This window comes from Meleagris gallopavo, chromosome 26 (assembly GCF_000146605.3).
Source record: "Meleagris gallopavo isolate NT-WF06-2002-E0010 breed Aviagen turkey brand Nicholas breeding stock chromosome 26, Turkey_5.1, whole genome shotgun sequence".
In the NCBI taxonomy this organism is placed as follows: Eukaryota; Metazoa; Chordata; class Aves; order Galliformes; family Phasianidae; genus Meleagris; species Meleagris gallopavo.
The window spans coordinates 1,525,863-1,543,277 of NC_015036.2; positions in this window are offsets into that span (position 1 = coordinate 1,525,863).

A 17,415-nucleotide genomic window follows, 5' to 3' on the forward strand; every position below is an offset into this window, starting at 1 on the left:
CGTCCTTCCCAATAAAAGGCCGTTTCTTTTTATCGTCCTCTTCAACAAAACCGTCACACAGCAGCACCACCCGCCGGGATCACACCGTGCTCCAGCATCACCACAGAGCAAACCACGGCAGACACGTTCCCTGTCACGTTACATAGAACACATGGGTTCACTTCAGTATGGAAGCACACTGTGGAGAAAAGCCCTCAGCACAGGACGTTGAAAAACACATCCGTTCCCAACTTCATAACCCTCAGCGTCTTCTATAAGCACTGCTTGCTGGAGAGGTTGAAGGGAATATTGCTGAGGTGCTGCAGAAGGGGGTAAATCTGAGCAGTAGATCAATAATCAGCCCCAGCTTTAATTAAAGCAGCTGCCTGGCCCACTACTCACTTATTACAGTCTCTTTTTTGTAGTATTTGAACACGTTTAAATCTCCTTTGCTGCAGTCCTCAGGGATGTGTAATTTTCTTCTCAGCTTGGCCAGCTTCAGTTGGAAAACGCTGTTAATGAGTTCTTTCTAAACTGATACATCTTAATGTAAATATTTTATTGTTCAGGTGAATACAGGATTAAATAACCGAGGATATTCAGTCAGGCTCAGCCCCTCTTTAAATAAAAACAAGCATTTCTCTTTCTCCCAAGGCCAAGGAGTAGAAGCTGATTACAAATCTTTGGGTAGAGGCTTTCATTCCTGGCTGAACTCATACAGCATTTAAAGCGCTATATAAATCAATATAATTTTAATACTTAATATTTACACACTGCTCAGTGAATATTTAATATTCATAACCCCTCTCAGCTGGTGTGTTTTGCAGATGTCAGAAAGGCTGCCAGAAAATTGGGCTTGTTAATTTGAGGCATGAGAAGGTCTGATGTTTGGGGTACAGCAGAAACTGAAGTAGTTGACTGCAGGTTTCTGAGTACCTCTAGAAATAAAGTCATGAATGTCTGAGTGCAGAGGCATGCAAAGCATCAGGGCTGTCGTGAGAGCATGAATTCCTACAGCCACGCTGTGCCCATGTGAGAAGTCAAAGTGATACAACCAGAATACACCGAGTCCTCTGCTGCAACCTGTTTGACCACCTGTAAAACTACTGCACGACCAGTGTGTATGACAGCAACAGGAGCAATCATAGGGTGAGTGGATTTACCTCTGCTGTGCTCCATCAGCCATCATGGAGCCCTCATAGAGCAGGAGCACAAGGTGCTGGAGCATCAGGCTGCAGTAAGGGCTGAAAATTACCTTCCAAAGCCCACCAGTGATCCACCACCCCCCACAGATCCCCTTTGTACAATCCTGGATGAGTGATCCCGGGACTTCCTCATTCTGCTCGGCATTAATGTGGAGGCAGTGTTTAATATATGCTCAGTGAGGCACAGGAAGATTACATTAATGTCCATAAAACCCTTTAAGATTCCCAGGTGAAAGGTTCTGTGAAAGTGCAAATAACTCACATACTTTATGTTGTCTAGAGCCTCTCTACTCGCTTTTAACACACTAGTTATAGCTTCTGGAGCTTTCCACACATCTGTGCTGAGTTTCTGTACTGCATAGCAAAAGTGCACAGTGCAGATTTCGTAGCCAGTGGGCTGGTGGAGCATCATTTGGCTGTGCTGTGAGAAAGGCTGCTCTGGGACCAGAGCAATCTCCCTCATAATGCAGGTGGTTGTCCAGAGCTGCCCAACAGCACGTTTACACAGCAAAATGCAAATGTGATTCCAGCAGCTAAAACAATAAGAAAAAAAAAACAAAAACACAAAACCACGGCAAAACCACTTTCAGGGATCACAACAAGTTTTAGTTGTGCTCGTTTTTCAAATAAGTTCTACTCAACGTTGTATCAGCACAATATGTTGGCACACGCAGTGGTCACAGCCCCATTTTCTCCATAGATATATTCCAGATTAGAACTGATAGGTAGTTTTCTGTTGCCTGTGACAACAGTACCATAGAACTGCTGCAAATCAGCAGCATTCCCTGCAACACCTTTCCCTTGTCAAGCCTGTTAGGCAGGTGGCAGCTTCCATTTCCTTCCAAGAACCCTATTTTATGTGCCCGGTTCCAGGGCTTTTAGTGCCCTTTTCCCAGTACATCTATGCTAAAGATGCACTGGAAATCTTATGCTCAGCCTTGGTTGGCCTGGAGGGAAAAATCCTCCAGTACTTCTGCTTATTCCTTCAATAATATTTCAAGTGAACATCTCTCCATTATCACCAGAGATCACAGCTGAGTTAGGGTCATAAAAACGTGCCCTAAATGGTGCATGTTAAACTCTTGTGATAAACGGTGAACAGGAGTCAGAGAGGAATGTCTGATGCAGGAAAGGCACTGGGAGCAGCAGCTTCGGCAAACAGATGTGCTGAGATCATGCCAGTACTGGAGAATGAGTTCACAGAAGTGAGAAAGCCTTTGAATATTTTCACCATTCTCTTAGACTCAACAAATTAAAGCATAAAATTGATCCAGCCTGTGAACAGTAATGTTATGCAGCTCTTAATTAAAAAAACCTGATGGAAGATTTAAGTGGCAGATCATATTGCTTGCACTAGCTGTACATGACATATGTGCAACTCTGAGGTTGTGACGGTAGAGCTGAGCCAGCCTTGGTTTTAGGAGGCAAAATGCAAACTGAATTTAGAAAACATGCACAGCATATGGGTGTGCTCGAATGGAAAGAGGACTCCTTATTCAGGCACAACTCACACTAATGAGTGCTTCAAGAAAAAAATATATTAATCAATCTGCAAGTATGAGATACAGTTAATTGTATTGTAAAATGAGCAACAACTCATCCTGATCTGTACTGCATTTAAGACAAGTCTCCTAACTGCCAACAAGGCTGTTTGAGAGCCATAAAGAAATACCAAACTTTTAATAGTAAACTAACACTTGATCCAGCATCCAGCTACACAAATGCCTCTGGGAAGCAACATTTCTCTGGAAACCAGAAATAACATTGAAAAGTTGCCAACCTGCTTTAGCACTGGGCATCTATATTGGGATGCAGCATTTATCTGTGCAAACGTAGGGTTCCTGTAGTTTTGCAACTCCATCTTCCATCTGTAGCTCAGAAAGACAACAAGTGGCAGACAAAACACAGAACTTCCAGAAGTAATGCAAGAAAGGTACACACAGATAATGAAGGTATTCCAGAGAAAGGGGATAACAGAAGAGACAGAGACTTTCTGGGCCCTGAAAGATAGAAGCTTAAGAGATGTTGATTTCCACAGAAATACAGTGGAATTTAGAAGAATGAAAGGATGAAGAATAAATAAAAACCGATGCGTTGCAAGAAGAGCCATACCTTAAAAACAGAAGAGTAATTGCAGCTGTGAGGAAAACCAGCACAGGAATATGTGAAGAGAGCATGATACAGTAAGTAATGGTGGACAACAAACCTGTTTATCCTCAAAGACATTTTTAAAATGGCTTGACAGGGAAGGGAGAAGAAGCACCTTTTATTATATCAGTGAATCCTTACCTTTGATGGCCTGTTTCCAACTGCTCTGCGCCTAAAACAGTGCCATTAATCTGACTTTCACACAGCAACTCCGTGCTGGTACTCTAAGGTGGAGAGATTTAAACAGCAGCTTGTGCTGTGCTCTACTCGAGCAGCAGGATCCTGGCTCACAGCATGTAACAGGCTGGTAAAGAAACAATCTTAACGTTAATACTCACTTTCTCATAACAACAAACTTCAAAATAAGCCCTCTTTTAGGTTTAGAAATACGACTGCTTTGCTGAAGCACGTCAGCACGGAAAAGATGATGCCTTAGAAAATGTAAAATACATCAACTGAGGATGCTTAAGCCCAACACTGCAAGAGCACAGCTGCTAAAGGACATTACTGCTCCTTTGGTACTCTGTGTGTCAGTCTCAGCACCTGGAAAGTGTGCTATGTCTATGATCTCATTTTTCATTGAGGACAAGATCAGCAATCATGGTGAATTTAACTGGACTGTGTTTTTGAGGAGGAGGACTACTTAAGACAAAAGCAGCAGCTGAAAGAAATGAGCTATCCTTTTTTTATTTGTGCATCTGTAGGATTCACTATCCAGGAAAGGAAATGATCTCTAACATATAATATAACAATGAGCCTACAGTTAGATTTAGGATCCCAAACATCAGAATAGAAGGCAGTCTAACCACTTTTTCAATTATCAGTTTTCATCAGATGCAAACTGGGTTTTGTGCTGCTCAGCTTCTGTCTCTGGGTGGATCTGAGGCTCTGCACACTGGAAGGATCTCAGGGCAGATCTCCAGCCCACTGCATTTTCAAAGAGTTAAAGCAAACAACTTCACCTGACAAATGGAACACAAAACACAAGAGATGGAGGGAGGAAGGGAGAAGAGGCTGAATTGCAAAAAGTATTTAGCAATGTTTCCCTTTGACATCTATCTTCACGTTATGGGCTGATGGCTTCCTGTCATCTTTTTTCTTTTAGTCCACTTATGAAGACAGAAATGTCATTTCATCTCTGAAAACAGTGGAATGAGTTGCCCGTATGTTGGTCAGGTGTTGTAACACTGCCCAGGGAAGCGCTGGAATCCCCATCCCCAGAGGTAGGTAAGATGCATGGACGTGGCACTAAGAACAAGGTTTGGTGATGGGATGCATATGCCAGGTTGTGGTTGGATTTGATTATAGAGGTCTCTTCCAACCTATATGATTCTACATCACAAAGGGCAACCAAACCATCCCAACTTAAATAACCTGAGAAGTGCAAAAAAAAAAACCCCAACAAAACAAAAGTCCAACAACTGAGGATATTTTCTGCAGTTTGTGGCTCATTACGATGCTGAGATTTCTCCCACTGTCCTTGGACATTTCTTTTCTCTCCTCTTGTCTGCTTGCCAGTTTCACTCAGACACTCATTTCAGCACTGTGAAAGGCTCTTCATTTTATAGAGCTCTTTCATGAAAGATGAAAATTCAAATATGTTATAATTAGCTGCAGATCTGCATAAGTCAGTATTATTGCATCTTTTATATTAGATCTGATTTTTCCCCCTACAAATGTGTGTCAGATATCAGAGCAGAATGATTAACGATATCACACATAATGGAAAGATTAAGCATTGATGCAGGAGGGTTGCTCAAGAAGAACAATTTTAACTTTTCTCATAATTTATTTTTGTCCTGTACAGCAAAAGAAATCTGAAATGGAAAATAAAAATGCCTTGTATTACCAGCAAGCAAAAAAAAAAAAAAAAAAGAGTTCTGATTCATGATTGAATTCTTCATTCAGTATTCATTGGTGGATTAAAAGCCAACTCATCTTAACAACTGGCACTGAACAACACAGAATATAAAAGCCTGGGGACTCTGTCCTGCTGAATAAATGTGGAATCATCTGCAGCAGCTTTGAAGATAAGTGCAATTCAACAACAAAAAAATCTACCCCTCCTTCTGCAATCAGGTCTGATTCAGCGTGTTTCACCAAGCATCACGGAGTCCCCTGTGCTAACAAGCTCTTCTGTGGCACACTGAAGTCACCTTATTCCTCCCCCATCACTTGTTTGTACAGTTACTCAGTTTGCAAGCAGCAGGGTGTGTTAAGGAGCAACACATGACACAGAGACACAAAATAAGGAATTTTGAGAAGACTGGGAGACATTTCACCTCTATCAAACATTCTGTGCCTGGTACAGCGAAGCTTCATTACTAGCAACTTCTTCCCACCAGCAGCACCATACTTTCAGTCCTTTTTTTCTCCTATGCACATAACAGCAAAGTGACTCCACCAGAACCCCCCGACTTTAATTTGCCGTCAGCACAGACGGCTGCCGTTTGCATCATTCTGTTTAAACAAATACTAAGCTACATTTCCTGTTGCAATCATCATTACAAGCTTCAGGACTCCCAATTACCCAGTCATTCTTATGTCAACACAGGAACATTTACTTCAGTTTCTTGAAATGTGCAACCTGGAGACGAGGAGCTGCGCACAAGAAAGCACAGCAAAGACCCAGAAGTTCTGCCTTCCATTGCCTGTCACCAGAACACGTTTTGGAAAGGAGCTGAAGGGTCTGGTGCTATTTTAAAGCCTCTTCAATTGAGCTGCAGTGAAAAATCAGTGGGGTTTGGGAATTCCCGGGCACAGGGATTCCTCTTTGCAGACTTTGCTCTACAATTGGAGCCTCATACATTCTTTTTAAATGCTCCAAAATAGCGACAGTGCTCTCTACTACTAATTTATCAACTTATTTAAAATAGTGGCTTCATAGTCTGTACTTTTATATAACATTTGAAACGTACAATTCTTCAGAGGACCCCAAGAAAATAATTAGCAGTACTTTCAAAGCTTTCCAATGCCTTCAGCAAGCAGCAGCCAGGATAGCGGATCTCTTGGCAATAAGAAATAAAGAAATACATATTTGAAGTCTGCTTCAGTTGAATAAAAACAGCACGACTCAGCTGGAGGAACTGGGACATCTGCGCAGATGAATCCCGGTGTCTCCAAGGGAAGGAGTGGACGGCCTACAACTTCCACCTGCAAGCCCACGGCCTGAGGGGCAGAGCGGCCTACTTTGTTTCTCCCCTGAATCACGTCTTCTCTGAAGATGAGTCAGCCCAAGAAATCTTGGTTGCAAGTCAACACGTCCTGTAACTTTCCCACTGTAGTTCCCCATCTTGCGAAATGTGAACTCAGAGTTCTCCTACAATTTCCCCTCGTGCACCAGAAGAAACAACAGCCTGTCACATCCAGGCAGACGGCTTGCCAAAGGCTGAAGGCCTTCCTTTCACCCAGTGATGAGGGCACAACCACGAGAACAGCAGCTTTGCACAGATAACTCCACAGTCTGCATTACACAAAGCAATTCACCTGGCTTCTTCCAAGTGTTTCTGCCTTGTCTCAGTCCTTTGGTTGGCTCCTCAAGGCCTCTACCAGGATGGAGCTCGTTGGTTAAGTTATATAAAAGGAGTCTTAAGTAGAGCACTCTATTGAGGTTTGAATTTTTGCTTTAAAATGCTAATGGCTGGTAGTGAATTCCCCTTTGGGATTTAAGAGCTGAATTTGAAACGGAGAATGATGATACGAAAATCTACTTCAGAAAGCATTGCAGGATGAGTAATGAAACATTTGCTGTATGAATACAGGCTCCTCTGGTCAGCCAGACAGGTTCATTTATTTGCATGTTAATAATTTCCTCTAAACTGTTTCTGACAAAGTTTGTCCTCATCATACAGCCTGGTCCAGTCCCAGAGGAATACAACGGGGAAAATTTGTCCATGTTTTCTATTCCATATATCAGCATATTTAAATGTATCAGCATTCTAGCAGCCCCTACAAGCACCTCCCCTTTAAGAGCTCTAACCAGACCTGGAACATAACTGTGTGACAGATGTGTTTGCCAACTCCTTCATTGGCCAGAAAGGCTCCAAATCTACCCAAGAAGGCGTCTCCCAGGAAAGATCTTAAATCAATATTTATTTACCAATTTCCTTCTTCCCAGGAGAAAAAATAAACATATGATTATGTCCTTACACCAATTTATGCTTCAGGACATACATATACATGTGTACACACCCCTACAACCTGACGCAGACCCACGGGATGTAAAGTGCCATAGCCTGCATTTAAAATCCAGGTTAACTTTACATCCCACTCCTTGCACAACCAGGCCTTAAGTAACTAAACCGGCTTCCCTGTATTTGTTCTGTCTTGTGGAAAATATACTTTTACATAACCCTTCAAAAGAATTCCCTGCTATGCACACAAACACACACCAGTTTTAATGAGCCTTACACCAGCACAGAGTGGAACTGTGTCATCATGATAGGAGACCCACAGATCACATCTAAAAGGGAACAGCAGACTTTCCGGCCTCTGTTCAGAAGGGCCAGATCCTGTGATTCAGTTAAAGGACTAGGAATTATTTGTATGGGGGTATTCCTGTTTTATCTCTGGCTAGGAAACACGTCTATGGGGGAGGAGAAGGAGCAGCCCATGGGCCCCCAGCCTGATCCCACAGCCATTGCATGAGGGAGATCCCTGGGCAGGATCAACAGTTCAATGCCTCCAGCCTCTCAAAGCCCAAACAGCAGCAAATAACACAAGTATTACTTCAATCTTTTCCTCTACCTACACAAGCAGAGACAGGGTATATCAAATATTCCTCTTCTTTCTTGCCCTTCTTTTGTTGCCCTGTTTCTCTGCACGCTGTCCAAGTTTCCCCAGCCTCTGTCCCTTCTTTTTTGTTACAGACCAACTTCAATCAAAGCCCAGATCTAAAAGCCCCCAAACAACCAACAAAGAATGTATTTCAGTATGCTAAATTTGAGAAGCCACAGTAAGGACTGTGGTATAATACTGTGATATCACTAACAAAGAACCATTACTGCATTGTGAAGGAGGACAGCATCTGGCACAGGACAGGAAATCATTTACCAGAAGAGAACCCAAGAAATACAGCGATGAGAAACAAGAACGAAATGAGTTTATGGCTACAGACATTGTTGTGTTCCTTAGAGATTCTCGCATTGGGAAAACGTTTCTTTAAATTCTGGGAAGAAAAAACACTGCACACGTTGCGCCTGGTTTGCTGCCTTTGACACAAACACTTGCCAACAGCATCTCAACAATTGCACGATTCACTATTGAGAATCTCATTGAGGAAGAGCCTCTGTACAGCAGAGGGCTCTTTCATTCATTTTTATTTTCTGTTTATTTTAATCAACCAATATGTCAGCTGTTAAAGAAAACCTGATGAAAGAATGGGAAAGGGGATAAATCCTCAATAGAGCTAAAAATACTGAGCTGTCTTTCAGTCTTAATTACACCTTCAATGTGTTTTTGCAGGGTTGCAGTTGCTCTATTTATATGAAATAGTATTTTGTAAAATATTTTTGCATGCTTTCTACCACCACTATAACAGAAAGTGAATGGATCAAAGGCAAAGATAAAGCAAAGGCAGAAATGCAGTTGGCGAGGTAATTGCTTTGGTTCCACATTTGGTGCTGTTTCATTTAGCTTTGAGGATGGAAGTCAAACCCAACCCTGAAAATAGGAAAGGAAATGAGTTTCAAGCCCCAAATTAGAACGCATTTTCTTTACACATTTATTGCAAGTTCCATTTGCTTCCATCCCACAAAAGAACAGCGGGTTTGTGATGGCTCACACATCCTTGTTCACAGTACCTCTGATAAGCTCCAGTCTCTCTGAGGGTGCTCTCCTTGACCACCACAGACAATTACTGCTTTACCTACCCTGAGCTGAGTGCAGTAATTGCATCTGTGCCTGCAAACTAGAGCGATAGAGGCAACAGAGCTGATTTGAGAGCAGGAAGCCTATGGGGCAACGTGGAGATACTGGTTAGCAGGAGGGATGCCTGAACTTAGAGATTAGAGATAAGTTTTATCCTCAGGTGCTGCCTACGTGGTCAAAAAATGCTCCTTCAGTAACATCACTGCTTCCCCAGGTCTGGAGTTGGCGTGGGGTGTGCACTGACTTCTCTTTCACTGAAAGGCAGACTTTACAGTGGAATAAGATTTAAACACATCCAACATCTTCAAGCCACAACCAGGAGCTCAAACCCAGCCAGTGCTACAAAGAATTATTTGCCCATTATTACAATGCCTGCAGTGCCCAGATAGCATAAGATGCCCTGGAGAAAAAAATACCTTCTGATCCAGATCAGCAAAACCAGCTATCAAACCACCTCCAGCACACTTTGTTCCTTACTGCAGCTCCCTGCTGTGCTCAGGGAGGCACCTGGTTCCTCCTCCACCCTTTCCTTTGTGCTCTGCCCAGGTGCAGAGCAAGAAGTCCTCTCACTCAGATACCCCAATACCTGGCAGCTGCCTGCTACAGCACTGCCACCACCTCCAGCTCCTGGGAAGGGCTTCTGAAAGCTTGGCACATCACTTCTTGCCCCCCAGTCAGAGATCACGGAGCAAAGGTACGCGTGAAAAATAAAACAAGAACAAAAAGATTTCTCTGAGCTCAGAGCTAGCTGCCATTTCATGTGCTGCAGCTGGGAAAAAAGGGCTTCCAAGTGTAGGACAGCCTGCTTCAGCTGCAGTGCCTGAGAGGTTTCACCTCCTTGGTTCCTGCAATGGACACTTGTGATTATCTGAACACACACAACAGTCTGGGAAAGCAAGAGCCACAGCCTTAACTCTGCATGCAAACAGCTTTGGGGCTGGGAGTTTCTAGCACTTTAAAGTAGGGTGGGATGATTTGATGAACTTCAGTAGGAAGAAATGAAAACAGGCAGCACCAGCAGGTTTCCTCAAAGTTGTGCAGAGAAATAGGAAGCGGAGGACAGAGAAGGGAAGACAGGCTCTGCAATTCATTACTGAAATCAACACAGACACATTTCATTACAGCCTGTTGCATTTGAGGAGGACAGCAGGACTGTGAAATGGCTCATTCAGCTTCATAGGACATTCCTAGATGAAACAGAACTTACCCAGGAGATGAATTCAGCCTAATCAGACTGATCTCAGAAGTGTTAAGTGATCAAATGATCTCAGGTGCATTCCTGGCCTGCACCTTCCTAAATAGCTCAGCATTTAAACCAGTAACTTTCAGGACAATCTAACCATGGCAGCAAGGAAGACATTTCAGTTTAGAAATCAGCTGCTCTTTGCACAGGCTTGCAGCTGGCAAAGCCCTCCATCAAAATGATTCCAAATTTGCTTTGAGAAATAGCCCTGATATTTCTGCAGTGCTCTTATTATGCAGTCAGATTCACTAGGCAGGGAATTTCAAATCATTTTGAAAACAAGGGGTCAAATTCTGGGTTCCTTTGATAAAACTTTCAGCACGGATCCATCCTGAGCTCTCACCACAGCTTGTTAGCTTTAAAAACAGCCTTCCTGAGCAAATGGATTTTAGAGCACTGTGAAATATCAATTCTACTCTGACAGCAAAACTCCTAATACAAATTTCCAGGAGGGCTCCTGCAAAATTAAAGCAGAGCAAACCCAACATGATGCAGGACACATCAGCACTCTCAGCTGGATGCACAGCAAATATTTTATTGTGAACTGCAGCATCATGCTCTAGCGAGCAAATCCTGAATTTTTCCACTGTATGCAGGCTGAGGTTACAGGAGTTCAAAGCAACAGTTGAACAATTCTGTAATAACAGAGAAATGCTAAGTACCGACAGAATTGTTTGAAAGAATGAATGCTTGCCTTACCATGTAAATGCACTGCTTTGAAGAAAATACCTCTGCCTGGTGTTTGGCCAGGTGTCTGGGCACACCTGGGACACATAACAGTTGTGTGCACATGGCCAACATCACACAAGCTTTTCCTACAATGGAAAACAACAGGAAAAAAGAAAAAAAAAAAAGGAGTTGAAATAATTGGGTTATGTTCCGTTCACTACACTGAAAGATTTCTGGAGAGCAGATTAATATGTTATTGCTGTGCAGAGCACAGTATCCCAGTTCCTCCTGCAATGCCATTTGTCTGGGCACACTGTGGGACTGCCAGCACTCCCAGCTCTGCACTTCCCCCCGTGCAGCTCCTTGCCAGGTTTCTCCTGCCTGGCTGCTAGCAGGAGCTTTTCATTTGGAGCCATCTGCACCAGGGCAGAGGCTGCAGCTCAGGGCTTAACTGCTGTCTCAGATGATACCATTTTTCTTTTGTCAGCTTCAGAAATAAGGCAGCGTTGAACTCTGGCAAATCTTGGCACTTGTTATACTTTTACCTCATTTGATTCCTGCCGCTCCTTTAATACACTTGTTTTCCAAGACACTCAGGTATGTGTCTGTAGTGTGGGTGGAATATACTTACCTTTCAAACTCAGTTCAGTTTCAAAACATCCCCTCCTTTACACTAATCAGTCACCAAAGCAAACGTTTCTCTTCCCCTGACACCACTCTCCTCCTGAAGGACACATCCAACTGCAAAGAACTGCTCTGCAAAAATGCTTTGAACATAATCCAAAGTGACATCTAAATCAATACAGCCCCATGCTGCTGCAGGTGTCTGCTTGTGCAGATCTCTCTGCAGGGTCAGTTATTCAAACAGGACACTGCAGTCTCAAATACCAGAGATGCTGATAGCAGTGCAACGCTGCCAGTACTGAAAAGGTTGTTTTTCTTGCACTGAGCAACAAAAACCCAGAACCCTTTGGGAAAGCACCAGCAGTGGTTTCCTTCTCAGAGCTCTGACTGTTTGATCTTGGGGAGAAAAGGTGGAGGAAAAACTTGAAAAACATGGTAAATAAAAACCGTAGCCTAAGGGCACAGAATAAATAAACATGAGTAAAGCACACAACTGCTTCTGAAAACTTAAATGGTTATTTCAAAGCACACCCATCAACTTTTAATAGAAAATGAAATGCTACGTTAAAAAGAAATACTGCACCAAAATATAGCCCATGCAGCATTAAACCCCCCCAAAGCTACAACAGAAACAAGACCTTACCTACAGGTGCCACTCATCTGGGGCCACTTATAAATCCCAGCATCCTCACCCCTCCCTCCCCCCAGGCCCAGGTGCTCTGTATAAGTGGAGCCCTGGGCTGCCCCTCCCCACCTGCACGGATCATCCTGTAGGAACATGGCTCTGGTTTGTGGTTGTTGGTCGGGGTGGTGGATGCTGTGCTTTGTTTAATTTTATTTATCCTTATCAGGCTCTGTTGTAGCCTGGGGGTTATTCTGTTGCTGTAGCTCTGCCCTGCTTTGTGTTTTTTGGCCTTGTTTACTGCTGTAGGTATGTAGATTCAGGGTGCCACCTTCAGTTAGGCTTGTTTTGTCTGTGTTCCTTAGGATGGGGTGGTGGTTATTGAATGCTTCTGCAAGCTCAGAGGTGTTTCCCTTTCTATAAGACTTCACAAGGAGAACTCTTTCCCTTAAAACTCAGGGACTTTCTGAAACTGCTTCAAGGAAGAAATCATATAGCTTGGAAACTTATTTCCAAATTCTCTGTTATAGGATTCTACTAGAGGGGCCAGTAAGACAAAGTAGAGAACATACTGTACAAGGAGAGATAAAAGGAATGTGCACAGCTTAACAAAAACAAATTATAGGAGAGGATATGACTGCTGTCTATAAATACATGGGGAGAGTAAACAGTAGAGGGGAAAAAAGAAGTCCCCTATCCAAGCTACATAAAAATCTTGGCGTAAGAACAAATAAGCAGAAATAAGCCTTGAAAGAATTATCCTTATTTGTCCTCAGTGCCACTTTGAGGTCTCCCAGCAAAGATTGCAAGAGCAAAAGTGACAGCTTCAGCTGAGAGGAAATCTGCTCAGGTGCTGCGCTGCTCAGCCTGTGATGCTCAGCAGCTGAGGACCCCTCTGACCCCCACACTCATGGGAAGGGTCTGATGTCCCCATTTCTGACCATTTAAGGAAGAATAACCACTCGACTGATATTTCTGTCTTGATCCATCTTGAAGTGATTAGTGGATTTCCCCAGGCACAGTGCTTATTTTTGCTGGTTGACAAAAAAGCTGCATGAAGAGTACAAGTACGTAGGTTATCAGATGTGGCTTCTGTGGAAGCATTAAACACGACTTACCCACTTTGTCCATGTGGTCTTTTTTCATAGCTGGAAGTAGCAGGGCTGTCTCTCAGGGATCTCCCCCTCCCAGCAGAGGTGGCTCAGACTGCCTTCATCACCTCATCATCCCCTCTGAAAAACAGCTGTCAGAAGGATGTGTTTTAATAAATCCAGGGCTGGACAAGGGGAAATGTTCTGGAAAAGCGAAGTCCTTCAAATCTTTCACGGTTCTGTTATGATGCCTGGATATGGTATTAATTCTAAGAGATAAATATTTGACTTTTATTTCTGCTCAGCTTCTAGCAGACTCAGAAATATCAAAAAGCATCATTAATAGTTTTGAGTCATCCCAGGCTGCTTAATGGGGAGGAAAGGAAAATAGCCTTTGGTTACTTAGCAGTTGGCACAGAACTGTCTGCTGCCAATGAGAGTGCACCAGCAGAACCAGATACGGGCAGGGGTGACACAGGAACCTGAGCAAAGCATCAGCAGGGCTGGGTGTGTTCTGTCCCCATCATAGGGCTGATCACCTGGTGGCTGCTTAGGAAAGAGGACGTAGGGACTCCACTAACAGCAATCCCAGGAGAAGGGGCTGAACTCAAACTGCCCAGTGCAGATTTCTTGGAAATGCTCCACTCATTAAAAAAGCAAAGAACAACTCTGCTGCGTTGGTGTTCTGTACGTGCCGTGGTCTGCATGCACTGCTGTTACAGCGCTGCTGCTGTGCCTGTGGGCCAGGGATGTGCTGAACTCAGATCTGAAGTCCCTATCAGAGGCAGCAGCCTTACAGTGGAGCCAGGCAGGCACTGCCATAGGAGCAGCTGTGTTCTTCCTTACTGCTGTGTTGGCAGCCAGAGCCCTCCATCCCAATTCCTGTACCACAGCATGGCTTTGCTACGTAGGTTTTCATGGAGAACTGAAAAGCTTCCTTTCCTAGGAGTTAGTAGTGCACATTTCTGCTAAATGCACAGGAAAGCCTATTCTGGAGCATGTTAATTGTTTTGTAATTCGCTTTTCTGCCTATGTTTATTAAATGTTGGGGAATGAATGACATTACTGTGGGTGCAGATCAGATGAAGGTAGCCGAAGCGAATGCTTGTGATGAAATGCTTTCTTTAATGGTACAAATTGAATTTACCTCTTAAGTCAAAGCAATTTGGAGATTATTTGGTAGATGCTGTTAGAACAGCCCAGCTTGTCTGGTGAAACTTTTCTGTGCAGAATGCAAAGGATAATTTGGCTTATTTAAAAGAAACTTTTTTTCAGGAGGGAATGACAACAGGAGCACTTTGTTACACTTGTATGTTCCATTTGTATGTCTTGCATGAGGCAATCTTAATTACATTTACTATGGCTTGCTCTAAATCAGTAAACTCATATCGTTACCTTCACCATGTTTCATATTCTCCATGCAGAATGCAAAGTAATCACATTTCAGCTGCATTATAATTTAGAAGGTTCTAACAAACGTCTTCTCCATCTTCTAGATTGGTATTTTAAATCAGCCTTGCACGAGGGAAGTTCAGTGGACACTACAATGCACAGCCCAATTCCACACACAGTTTAATTTGCAAATCTGGACCCGAGTGCCTACTTATCATGCACAGATGTAGACAGGAGAGGTCAATGGGGCCATCAGGCACGGCCTGCTTGCATAACTCAAATGACTTTACAGCACTCGAGCATTTTTCTTTGTCTCATTTTAATTTGCCTCTCAGAATGGGACAATGTCACACAAAAAAAAAAATCAAATAACCTCAACAAAACCAGCCACCAAGAGGTGTGGGCTGAAGGAAAGCTTCAGAAAAGCTTTGAAGGAGGTCTGGAAGGAGATGGGGGCTGCTGAGCATCTTTAGGGAGAAGTGGCCCAGGAAGCAGGAGGTTTGCCTTCTATGGGAAAAACTTGTGATGGTGCCTTTACTTGGCGAAGGGAACGGATGGGGATGCTTGGGAGAGTAACCTGGGTCAGGCAGATATTGGTGAGGAGATGAGATGGGGCTGTTATCCTCTTCCAGCTGGAGGGAGGAGAGCACAGCCCTCACTGGGAGGAGCTGAGTGCACGCAGTGCTGTGTCCCCTTGCAGTGGCCATGGGGATGACAAAGCAGGGAAGGCAGGAGGGCAACGTGCACGGCTGAGCAGTTACAAATAAGGTGGCACAGAGGTGGAGATGCAGACCCGATGGCCTGTGAGATGAGAGAAAGGATTCAGTGGAGAGTCACAGTGCTGTTCCAGACAACGCAGGCAAATAGGGAAATTATTTGGACTACCTATGAAGACTAGGAAGAAATCAACCTAATATGAAGGTTTTTCCTCACTCTGACAGCGTGAGGCCATTTGAAAAACAAAGCCTGTGCTGGAGCGTCAGAAAGAATGCACTAAATGTGGGAAATACAATGGGCATTACATCAGATTCCAGATATGGCAGATGATGAATCAGAGCAGCGCGCCTTCTCTGCATCTGGCAGCTGGTTACATCCACTGAGCCTGCCCTGAATCGGCCTTTCTAAGCTAAGGGAAGAAAATACCCGTGAAGAACTTTCAGAACGTGACCCACGTACCAGGAAAGGACAGCCCTCAAGTCCTCCCACACTTTTCTGTGCTCAACTGCACAACTGTAGGGTTGCATGGAAACATAACACAATAGCATGCTTGTATGCAAGTCAGTGCTGAAATGTTAGGGAGACTCATAGAAATCCCAAATAAAATAGGGCAACTTGAAAATCCTTTTTTTTTTCTTTCTTTTTTCTCAAATGAGTACAGATAGCCGTTGAGAAATATGGGAAATAAAGCAACTTTATTTGGTCTCATCTATTTCCTTGTGCTATTTGTTATCCCAGCATTTCAGCACGGCATAATGAAATTGAAACTGGTTTTTATAAGATAAAGGGAGAAACTGACTCCATAAGTACAGGGAACTGCCCAGAGGAGTTGAGCTGAGGAAAAAATATAAGCAAATTGGGTAAGAAATTCAGTTCACTTCAGTTCCAAACATGTTTCTTGTCTAATGATTCAAGTCATTGAGTGTGAGTTAGAGAATTTGTATTTTTTTTTTTTTTAACTTGGTTCCTCATGGAAGGGACGTGTCAGTGCAATGGGGGTGGTTTCAGTATATATCTGCACCTCAATATGAAGGGCTGCGTTGGGGACTGTAGAAAAGTAGCTTGCACTGAGAGCTGAGCTTGCTGCAGTTCTCCAAGGGCAGAGGATGAGGAGAAGCAGCAGAACCTGCCCTCCTCTGCTATGGGCTCATTGGGGCCACATCAGCCCAGGTTTGTGTGCGCTTGTGCAAAAGCTGTGTGTGGAGCAATCTGGAATAAACTAAGGGATACTGCACACATATTTAGGAAATCTCTGCTAAGCTACTAGCCTTACACAGCTTGCTGAGTGCATGCTAATGGCAAACATGGACTAAGCAAAGCTGTGTTTTTCTGTGCTGCCATAACACAAACACCTCTTGAAGAAGAGCTGCAACGAGAGGAAGGCAAAGAGCCCCACAGGTGTGACCCGTTAGCTGAATTCTCCAGCAGGGATCCCCGGAGCGGTCAATCAGCACAGCTCCTCCCCACCGCCAGAGGGCGCTCAGCCCTCCCCCGCCCTCCCAGCAGGGGGCGCTGCTCGCCTCCCCCAGTAGGGGGCGGAGCGCCGCGATAAGAAGAGAGCTCGGATTGGCGGGAAGGACCTCTGCGGAGCGGTGCGGGGATGAGAGCGGCGCGTTGATTGGTGGCGGGCATCCGGGGGGAGGGGGAGTGGTGAAGGCCTGGGCAGCGGTTCCCCCCTCCCCGTGAGTCGGCCCCCTCTTCCCCCCCCATTTGCTCCCCGGCCCCTACACTTGGCCTCTTCCCGAGTCTTTTCTCGACGACTTTCGTGCCTCATCTTCGCGGGCGGAGGCGTTTCAGCCAATCAGCGCGCGCCGCCGCTGACTGTTGCCAGGCAGATTATGGTAATGAGGTCCGGGC